Genomic DNA, 12,025 nt, shown 5'->3' with positions numbered 1-12,025 from the left:
TGGAAAGAAGAATAAGGAACTGTATCCTTTGCATGAAAAGTGACAAAGTGTGTGTGGGAGCGAGTTATCCAACGGTGTTGAGAGATATCCCTGAGAGGGTCTGGAAGACAGTTGCAATTGATATTTTGGGTCCAGTTTGGCGTAATGGAGGTGCTTCGTATTGTGTTGTTATGATTGATATATTGACGAGATGGGCGGAAGTAACCATAGTGCCTCATGGTACGACCCAAACTGTTTTTGAGCTTGTGGAGGAAGTCTGTGAGCGTGAGGGGTATCCCGAGGAGATACTATCCGATAATGGACCTCAGTTTAAATCCAAAGAGATAAAGAAATATTTTGATGAGAGGTCGATTGTTCACATAGTATGTGCTATTTATCATCCTCAGTCCAATGGAGTAGTTGAGAGGTATAATAGAGTGATAAAGGATGCCATAAAGTTAGCATGGTCTAATGGGAGAGATTGGAGAGTGGAGGTAAAGAAATCGGTGTTGGCTCATAGATTTACACCACATTGCACCACAGGGGTCTCCCCATTTGAGCTAAGCGGAAGAAGGAGAGCGAATACCAAGTTGTATCCGGGATGGATGAATGTGGTTGCTGGTACGGTTGTTGATTTGAGAAATGTGACAGAGAATATTCAGAAAAGACAGGTGATCAACAAGGAACAGTATGATAATTAGAGATACTAGAAAGGTGGTTTACCAATAGTGGGAAGGTGGGTCAGAATCAAACTTCCTGTAGTATTGAGAGAGAGTGGGTGTTGTTGGTCGAAACCTGTGGAAGTAGTGGAAGTGTTTAAACATGCATTGAGGACTAGTGATGGAAGAGTATGAAACAATGAGAGAGTGATGGTTTTGAAGGAAAGAGTAAGAGGAGGTGAGTTGTATGGAATGGATGGAGGGAATAAGTCTGGTGAGCACAAATCTGTTCGGGGTGTTGAAAGGAGTGATGAAGGTAAGACATTTTCCTTGGCACGAGATACAGATATGCAACGGATGCGGATGTCGTCCAGAGAAGGGATGAAGAATTCACCAAGAGCTGGCAGAACATATAATAGACCTAGACACTTATTAGATTATGAAGAATTTTAATTGTGGAGGTGTTCTTAATTAAAGAGAGGGGATGTGTAGCATCCAGAGCAAAGAATAGATTGTGGGAGCCAGCTGGAGGCTTGTGCAAGGAACACAGGAATGCGAGGCATGGAACACGGGGAGTGAGAGGAAGGCGGTTGGGGAGGATGAGAAGATGGAGAGGCGGACGAAGGATGCGCCCATTCCCCACTCCACATTACGCCCTTAACAACTATTTAATCTATGTATATTATTAATATAAATAGTTAAGAAGTTATATATATGTTACCCCATGCTAAATATATAATTATTAAAGAACTTCCCAATCACTTACCTGTGTATGCCTCTGCTTCACTTTATTCTTGCTTCCCTCCCCAGCGAGTGTTCAAATGACCAAGGCCTTGGAAGAAGGGGGAAGTACCACACGGTTATTGTTGCAAAACTTAGCTGTTCCCAGATGCTTCAGTAAGGAGATAGGTAATGCTATGCTCATAATATTAGAAAAATGTAATAACAGTTAAGGACATGTTTTGGTGCGAACAAGAGCCTGAGACGAGACCTAGCTAGGATTTTGAATGAGGTTGTGGTTATACGGCCACCATTGAGAAGTGGTAGGACCATTGGAAGTGCAGCTGACAAGCTAAATAGAGCAGACACATGTGAGAAATTAGTCCTCAAGAGTAGTACCTTGGCTGCATTATTATGATGCCACCTGGTTCCTGAGAGAGATCTAGGAGGATCTGTTCTAGGAAAGCTAAATATTTCAAGACACAAGTCGCATGAAGTGTTGCCAAATGTACAACTACAAGGTCTGAGAATCGTGGATGGGTGCCAAGTTGTCTGGTCTCACGAGAAAGTAGTATTGTATCCATTTTGTTGCCACAAGGCATTGACTTCACTGTTCACACTCGCTTCAGGATTGGGCCATCTCGGGCTGACCATTGGGAAGAGGCTATTGTAGCAACAGTAATATCAATAATGTTGTCCAATGAAAACTGAATATTTTTTTGCTAATTGCACAATTCGTTCATTGGTAGGGGGCGGCTTTCAAATGACCATGGGGAGGTTACTGACCAATGGGTTTGGGTTGCATAGGTTGTGTTTAGGTTTTTGTATAGGGACTAGCCAATGGGAAATTTGGGATTAACATGTTCTTGATATTTGTAACAAATGTTGTTTTGTGGTTTTCGTCTATAAAACTATAAACTGAGAAGGACGTGTCGAGAGCGTTTTCAGTTTTTCAGTTCTACGGAACTGACTGACACAACCTGGACGTATTTGCATGTAATAAATCCTGTTTTTCTTGCAAAGCGTGCACTCATTATTACTTCTGTGGATTACGTTTTATATCGATCAGTTTTTGGGCCTACCAAACATTTATGGTGACCCCAATGTGATTTCCAGGAGTGCCAATAGGCTGGCGGCTCCCCCACTGCACACCCTGGGTTGCAGCGCCTACCTGCAGTGACCAGTCTATGTACACACTATGAGGGGTTTGCAGGCATCGTTTTTTCCCTGAAGGCCTGTCTGATCCCTGGAGCGCGGTGCTGCGCCCAGTTGTGCAGGCAATTGAGGGGGACACGGCATCGGAGGACCATAGAGAACACCTAGAACCTGAGTGTACTATTGTGGGAAAAACAGGGGGGGGAGAATCTACAGTTTTATATGGTACATCGGTGAATAAGGAGAGAAGGGGAAGTCCCTGAAAGATGAGGGAAGACCACGTTGTGAGATAGGGTGTGAGTTTTGACTAGTAGAGAGATGAAACTCCGCCGCCGCGCAGACAGATGATGTCATAAATAGAAGTAAGAGTTAAAAATTGCTGTGGGTTAGCTCCTCTGAAAAACGATGAAAGGCAGCGTTGTATTTGAAGTGACTGTTCTATGTGGATAGGGCCCGGTATCCCTCCATCTTAGAGTGAAAGAGGCATGAGCAAGGTTGGGTGCCCTTGTCTCGAGAGGAGACAGAGAAAGGGTCTACACCATTGTGTATAAACATTTGCTTTCACTATGGATTTTGTTAATAGTTGTGTATATAGAAGCATTTTGGTGTGGGGCATTGGCAGCCCATTGTGTGGACAGGGTTATGTTATGGTGACTACATTAGTAGAAGTGTTTTAAGGAGAGGACATTTTTTGATTTTTTTGTTGTGTATGGGTGAACCAGTTTGATAGTGTATTGTGGTTTTGAGGTACGGCGATGTTGGATCGGTGTCTGGGAGATTCTTGTTTTAAATAAGGATGGAGTTGAAAAGGAGCATGGGTACTCCGTTGGAGCATATGTGTAAGACACTTCCACAGTATAGGGAAAAAATCCTGAAGGAGTGGGTTCAGGTAACAGAAGGCAGAATGTTCAAATCTTGCCCCGAGGAGGGCTGCATTATAAAACTATATTGGAACACATATATACACATTTGGTGTCGACATATAAAGGAAAAAAGTTGAAAAGTAGGTGGAGTATACTTGAATTATGGAAAATGTTCAAAGACGTGGAGAACACCCCTGATGATAGCACAGAGGGAGCCAATCAGGCACAACCCCCTGCTCGCCTCGTTATCAGTGCTTTCCTTTACAGCCCGCTGCAGGGTACATTAATTATTGAAATAGAAAGTTTGGCTTGCAGAGAACTAGAAGCAGCACTAAAGAAAGAAGAGCAGGAGCTAGCAGGAGCAGGGGAGAGGCCGGATGAGGGGCAAGGCAAGGCAATGGGTACAGATGAGTGGAAAGTGGGACAGATTATTTTCAAGATCAATAGTAAGGTTATCAAGGATGTCAAGGTAGACACAAGCGGGAAATCTCTCAATTCAGGGGGAACACCAGAGGTTCTACCGCATAGGCATGAATGCTGCAATAGTGTAGACTATGACATGATATATAAGGAAGGAGAAGCAGCAGGCGAAGATGAGGATTGGGAAGAAGATGAAGAACAGAGGGAAACCAAACTATGGGATCCTATGCTTAGATCACAGGCCGGACAAATGGCCCTAGTGAAGGAAGATATCTCAGAATAGCAAGGGGGAACCCTTGCTATAAAAAGGGGCAGGGAGAGCACACTGTGTCCTGGCCCCACATGGCCGAAACAACCTTATGAAGACACTGCCCACCCTTACAGCCAGTGGTCGAAAGTGTACAAAAATAAGTAGTGGAACTATGTTCCCTGCTGGCCCACCCACCTACATCCCCTCCCAAACCCAATACAAACCCCATAACATGGTCCCACCTTTCCTCAATTCTATCCCACCACTGTGTAAAGGAGGAAAGAAACACAGCAAAAGAAAATGCTAAATGCATTTTAAAATACCCAATTAACTTTATTCGTTGTCCCCCACAGCATGCTGCTTTACGCACCCTCCCCTTTCTAATCACCCACCATTCGCACCTCTTAAGGGACATGCTAAAGAATAAAGATACCCCTTCCACCTACCTCTGATGCAGTGCACTGAAGTGCGCGTTTTAACTTCTTCTTACACTTTTATGTTAAAATGAAACCGTTCCGGAACTGTTTCTTTTTAAAATAAACGTATAGGTACAGTGAAACTTAATTTAAAACAGTAGAGGAGCACCGCTCCCGCCCACTTCGACCATTGCTTAGAGCAGGAGCAGGCAAATGGATCTATGTCCTAGAAAACAAACAGTAGGAATCACATTAGCCGTAGGGAACACGAGCCGTTTGTTTTCCATGCTGCTAGCGGAGCAGGCGGATGAGATATGGAGGATGGCGGGGTTCCCAGGGGTATGGGTGAGCAGTGATACCCATGATGGTGCATCATTTAACAACTGCCGAACACATGTATGGAAAGCATTCAGGGACACATATCACAACACACCTGACATACATTCCATCATGGCCCGCACAATGAGGGCAGACCAAGACTCTGCATTTTACGTTCATCAGATTCAGGAGATGTGGAGATTAGAGAAAGGGGAAGGATCGGACAAGAATATAACCCTCTTTTATCACATGGTGCGCAGAGGTCTCACCGCATAAGTGCAAACTGATTTAGATAAAGTTGTTGGCATAGAGGAGAAAAGATGGCCTGGGATACAGGCACACATTGTGTATTTTTCTAGGAGATGGCAAGAAAAAGAGAAACAAATAGTGGAACAAGGACAGAAGGCAGAGGTTGAGTTGGCCCAGAACAAATTAGCTAAATTCTGCATGGAAGGGGCAGTGATTACCAACACAACAGAAGGGCAGCAGGTACAGAACGCTCAGCAGGGATGGACGGAAGGGCCAGGATAGTGCAGATGGGAAACAGGCAGTTTCCACAGGGGAAGAAGGAAAGGATGGGAAAAATGAGACCCAGGTTTGGAGGTGTAAAGGATCAAGAGTAAGACTTGAATACAGTGGCATCTTGTGTGTGGGTTACAGACTTTCATTTGGCATAAAAGAAAATGGGTTGGAGAAATCCTATCTGTCCCCAATTCTAAGAGGGGTTTCCCACCTCAACAAAACTAAGGAACGTCTGTGTCAGGATGTTAAATCATAAACCGCCTTCCGTCCTGTGTCCAAAATCCCAAAACAGACTCTTACACGCTAGCTTAATACATTGTGTTTTCTGTAACTAAACACTTGTAACTTTCCCAAGGTTACCAAGATAAAGTTCTAGGGTGTAGCAAAATAAAAAAATAGAGTTCTTCTATAAAAGCGGTCTTCCCTTCACCTATGTTTCCTCTGGTCTTCCAAAAACATTGGGAAGGTAAAAGTCAATAAAATTCCATTGTTTTCATAAGGAGACCACTCTCTCCCTTAGTCCTTCTTCTTCTCTAGTGTTTTATTTTACAGTTCCAAAAAAAGGGGAAAAGGAGATAACTCCACCTTTGGGCAGGTTTCACGTTTCTCTCATTCCGAAGATAGAAGTCTAGATCTTCTTTGCCTTCTCTTCAATTAATCAATTGTTACTTTATTAAAGTTCCAGTTGTGTTCCAGGGGGAAAGGCTCTTCCCATGAATGTCCTTAAAGTACACATTTCACTTGAAAGCACATTATTCTCTTGCATACACAGTTCTCCTTTATGATTTGTTCCAGCAGGAATGTCTTTCCCTTGAAGCTCCTTGAAGCACATAAAATGTTCTTGTTACTGTTTTCACAACTTCAGAGAGGGGTATTGACCCCTGGACTTTCTCGATCTTGTCCCTTTCCCTGGTGTACTTTCGTACCAGGGTATTGCCACTTTATTACTTCGCTTTAGAAAGGGGTATGGGTCCTCCCTTTTCCAATGTTTGACAATTTCAGATTGGGATTTCAGTTCAGTGTTTCTCTTACTCTTCTTCTTACCCCTGGTTTACTCACCTGCTAGGGTGTAACAACTTTCTTGTTGGGTGCGGCTCCCAGACTTACACATTGCCTGTTTCCCTATCATGCCAGGGCTTTTCCACATTGCTTGCTTCACTATGCTGCCAGGGCTATTCCACCTTTCATTCACTCTCTGTTGTATCCAGAAAACAATCCTTTTCATATGCTGGGTCACCAACCCGTTCTTAATAATGTCTGTTTCAGTTTTACTTCTCTTGCTTTGGCTCTTAATAATGTGGCTCTTAATAATGTTCATATTAGTTTCACCGTCCTTCCTTGGACTCTCAACAATATCCGTATTGGTGTCAACTATACCGTCTTTACTTAGACTTGTAAAAGTGTTGTATTGATATCAACTGTTTCACTTCCTTCTCTTGGACTCTCACGCACTGTGTATCGTATGTGGCATTCACCCTGAAGTGCCCCGATAACCCATTCACTCTCCCCGGGCTTACCCGTCTTCTGTGGCTGCTTTGGTGTTCCTTACATTTCACTCATAGCTTCACTTTAGGCCTGCTTGCAAAGAGTGAGTTCTGCAAGCCGCTATGCTTCTGCCTTCCTTCCATCGGCATGCAGCAGATCCAGCTGCCGTTGACAGAGACGTGGCAAACTTCTCCCGGTTTTGCTTCTCTGCACACTGTGGGCCTCATTACGACCCTGATGGTAAGTATCGGTCATTACCGGCATGGCGCAAATAACGTTTCTCTGCTGGCAAGAGACCGCTAAAAGCGGCACATTACGAGTTCTCGGGCACGAGCATTGCGCCATGCCGGTAATGAAATCACTGCCATTCCGCTAAAGGGCGAAAAATCCAAATCCCACTTAGCGGCATCGTATGCAGTGCAAATAGTACCTCCACCACCCTAGCTATCGACATTAGCGGTCACCGCTAATAGCGGTAACCGCAATTAGCGGGAACCGCTATTAGCGGTGACCGTAAATAAGCGGAACCGGAAGTAGCGTCAACGCACAGGAACGGGAAAGAGCACGGCAGCCTTCTTTAAAAACACAATCCATTGCCATCCTCTGTCACCAGGAGACATCTGACCCCCACAAATTCCACAAACCTCCAACACCACCCCTTTGACATCAGGATGCCAAATGTTGTAAAGAAGAGCAGAGATCGGCTGCGCCAGGAGCGCTTCTCAAGGGAGGAGCTGACAATGTTGGCCGAAACCCTCCAACAACATGCAGACGTCGTGTTCGCCACCGAGATGACCCGACCGGCGCTGCTGAGGAAAAAGGCGATTTGGGCTATGGTTGCCCAGAGGGTCAGTGCTGTCGGCACAACATCCCGCACTGCCAAACAATGCTGCAAGCGGTGGGACAATCTACGTCTCCGCGTGAGGAGCATACTTGCGGCAAACCGGAATATCGGCATGGCGACTGGTGGAGGTGCTGAGTCGCCCCTAAAACTACAACCGTGGGAGGAGATATGTGCCTCCACCATAGGCACGGAAAGCATACAGGGAGTTGGGGACATGGAGAGAGGAGCCCCGTCATCAGGCGATGCAGGTAGGTGTCTCAAGTTTAACTATGCCAATACCACCACGATGATGTCCAGATGAATGGGAAGTGCAATGATGCATACCAGGGTCCACCAGACACATTAGCACAAGAGTACCTACAGGCAGTGCTGAGCCTCACCTTGTACACATGCATAATGTACCCCGTTTCTGTAGCTACCCACATGCCTCCATGCATCACCCACCCAAGAGTGAGACTACCTGTATGTCACTGCCTCCAATGTGACTCATCCAGCAATCAAAATCAATGCAGCCATCACAATGCATGCTCAATGACCCATCACTAACCCTCTCCCTCCTTTGGTCCACCACAGGCTCACAATCAGACAGCGCCAATGATGACACAGGTGCAACCCCTGCTAAGAAGGCAAGGGCCGAAGAGGCACAACACCGGCCCTCCACTTCAGGGGGAACAAGGAAAACCCAAAGACAGGAAATGTCCCAGAGCACAGCACAGGCCATGCCACAGATGTCTTCCACGTCCACTACTTTGGCTCCACCAACATCCAGCATCTGCCCAGTGTTGCCCGCCGAAGGTACTGCATCGGCTGAAAGCAGCACCATCGGAGAAACAGCTGCAACCGCAGGAATCTCGGATGACGAGGAAGGGGATGTTGTGCATGTTGACACTCCCCCCACTGGCCCCCTGCATTCCCCCCACCTGTCCCCATGCAGCCAGTCCGACAACAGCATACACGGGCTATCTCCAGGAAACTCGTGGCCGGCTACTCCCAGCCCAACCACACATGTGCAGGAGGGTAACAGTATAATGGACACCCCTCAACCATCAGCCACAGCCCACACCACCCAAGAGGGGATGCAGGAAATGATTATTCGCCAACAACAACTAACTGGCCTGTTGACACAGTATATTACAGAATGTGCTAGTGCTAAGGAGGAAATGTGCGATTGTGCTGCTACCCTGAGGTCTGCCATTGAGTCCGGTTCAAAGGACATATGTGCTGAACTGGCCGCGGTGCGGCACCTACTGTCCGAGTTGGTTCAAACAATGCGGGACATGCGTCCATGTGAGCAACCCAGTTCTTCCTCGGCTGCCAGTTCCACCAGGACCAGCCCCGTGCGCAGGTTGGGCAGGAACCTGCAGCGATCGGACAGGGGTGCACCGGGTGCTGGGAGAGGGGGATGCCAATAGGCACAGCCTGTGTACTGGTGCCACATGATCCACTTGTGCATAGTCCTGCACACCATGTGTTGGGGAGTAGAGGGGGAGAGGGGAGTGGGTGTGTTGGGAGTAGAGGGGGGAGTGGGTGTGTTGGGGAGTAGAGGGGGGAGGGGGGAGTGGGTGTGTTAGGGAGTAGAGGGGGGAGAGGGGAGTGGGTGTGTTAGGGAGTAGAGGGGGAGGGGGAAGTGGGTGTGTGGGGTGGTGGGTATGTTCACTTAGTTTTCTCTATTCAATACACTTTTTGGTTAATCAGAAATCACATGTGTGGACATTGCTTATTGCGTACGTGTGCTTTATTGGTTAACAGTCTGCCCCGAGTGCCATCTCCATGTAACACCCCCCGTCCATGTGTGCTAGAAGATTTGGTTGATCAGAGTCTGACGCATGGCACGTCCCTCCTGTGCATCACCTCCTCCATGAGGTGCTGCCCCATCCCCACCCTCCTCATCCTCTTCATCAACTGGTTGCAGTTCAATGTCAGGGCGCAGGGGCACATTCCGTCTGATGCACATATTGTGTAGCATGACACATGCCATGATGATCTTTGCCACCTTCTCATGGCGGTACAGGAGTGCCCCACCAGACCTGCTGAGGCAGCGAAACCGTGCCTTCAAGAGGCCAAATGTCTGCTCAATCACCACACAGGTTCGTGTATGGGCACGATTATAGTCCTCCTCGTGCCTGTTCTGTGGGTTACGGACTGGGGTAAGGAGCCACCTCTTCAAGGGATAGCCTGCATCACCTGCATGTGGGCAACAATGTATGTGTAAGTTATCACATCATATTTGACCTCATTAAGTGACGCCATGGCATGCATTTATTTCTTCATCTCAACCCCATTTCCATGCATGAATGGAGTCACACGATGTGACTGCTATGTGTGTATTCCTCTTATGGACTGTTTTGCATGCCATCAACTAGTGTGCGCTGGGGGGTCAAGTTCCTTGTGAGTGCCCATGCACTGTGTTAGTCTACGGCGGTTGTTTCTGTGATCTGGCAGATGTCCAGTAATTTGTATGCTTTCATGCTGGCACCGTTGATGTCAGCCTCATGATGATCTCACTACGCACAACAAATGGTGTCATGCATTTTAGTTGGGCCTCTGTCTCAGTGTAGTGGTGTATTGATGTATTTGACCCTCATGTGACTCCTTTGTACGCAGTAATGGGGGACTGGCCTTTCAGTTGATGGTGTTTGGTGCTGTGTATTGGCTATAGTCATTGCTTGTAGCTGCATTTTGTTGAGGGGGATGCGGTTTGATTTGGTACAGTGCACATGCAGATGGCTGTAGAATGGTTGGGACACTGCTTCATTCACATGGTAGGGCTGCTTACATCTTGCATTATGTGGTCAGGTGTCAGCTCCAGTCTGGGCTGTTTTGGGGTATGAGCTTGCTCCATTCCCTCTGGCACTCGCAGCCAGGTGAAGTATGCATCTCTCCCCCACATCTCAGCCAGGTGAAGTATGCATCTCCCCCCCCCATCTCAGCCAGGTGAAGTATGCATCTCTCCCCCCATCTCAACCAGGTGGAGTATGCATCTCCCCCCCCCATCTCAGCCAGGTGAAGTATGCATCTTTCCCCCCCAACTCAGCCAGGTGAAGTATGCATCTCTCCCCCCATCTCAGCCAGGTGAAGTATGCATCCCCCCCATCTCAGCCAGGTGAAGTATGCATCTATACCTCAATCACCTACCCACGTCACATTTCCATGGGCATAATATGTGACTCACCGAGAAGCCAGGATCTCTGCCCTGCATGTCGCTCCATGTAGCGTGGTATCGTGGAGTTCCGCAGGACCATTGAATCATGGGTTGATCCGGGGAATCGGGCACAACAATGTGTGATGATCTTGTTTGAGTCACATACCATTTGCACGTTCATTGAGTGGTATAGTTTACTGTTGCGGTACACTACCTCCATGGCATGTGGGACCACCAATTCCACATGGGTGCAGTCGATGGCGCCAATGCAAACAGGTATGCCGGCCAGTGAATGGAAACCCACTTTGGTGTTTGAGATCTCCTGGGTAGACCGTGGTAAGGAAATGTGTTCATCTGTGTGCTTGAGGAGGGCATCAAGCACTTGTTTCAATGTACGTGAGAATAATGGTTGTGAAATGCCATGCAGCTGCCCCACTGTGTGCTGGTAGGTGCCTGTGGCCAGGAAGTGGAGTACAGACACTACCTTCAGTAGGGGTGGGATGGCGGTGCGTGTTTCAATCAGGCTGCCAATGTTGTCATGTATCATGTCCACAATGGTGGTGATGGTGTCCAGGTCCAGACGGTCCAGGGTGTGGATCTGCTCAGCGGTTAGGTTGAATGGACTGGCTCTGATGCGTGGGATTGGGGGCTGCCTGCGTGGTGGCACTGGCTGTGCTGGTGGGGCATGCTGGCCCTGCCTTGCCCTCCTTCTCCTCCTGCATCTCCTCTGTGCTGCCTGTTGTTGTTGTTGTTGTAGCACTTCCACTGCTATCAGGTCCTCCAGGCCCAGCATTGCTAGTAGTATTGGAATCATTATGGAGTGTGACTGGGTGTGGGAAGGGGTGGGGTTTGCTCCTTTTGTGCTTGCATAGTCTGTTTTGCCTCCACCTGTGCTGATTGTGTGCACCTGTGGCAGTTGGGAACACTGCACATGGCCATTTACGGTTGGTCCGCGATCGCGGTATTAGCACCATGGCGGTAAGGTACTTTACAGCCTTCACAAGGGCGTTAATTGCATGTCCGCGTAACTCGTAATGTTCCCCACTTTGCGCCATGCCGGTATTTACGGCATGGGAGGTCGCGTGCCCGCGCCCTTGGCACTTTTAACGGCACCGTTGATTACGTTGCCGCTAATAGCGCTTTCTCGGGTCATAATCGGGCGGAGCGGTAAGCGATGCCGGTAATCCTTTACCTGCATCGTTTTTCACTTACCGCCAGGGTCGTAATGAGGCCCTGCGTCTCTGCTCTGCAC

The sequence above is a fragment of the Ambystoma mexicanum genome, chromosome 9 (genome assembly GCF_040938575.1).
Source record: "Ambystoma mexicanum isolate Mex_15411 chromosome 9, UKY_AmexF1_1, whole genome shotgun sequence".
Taxonomy (NCBI): Eukaryota; Metazoa; Chordata; class Amphibia; order Caudata; family Ambystomatidae; genus Ambystoma; species Ambystoma mexicanum.
Note: the sequence above shows the minus strand (reverse complement) of the source record.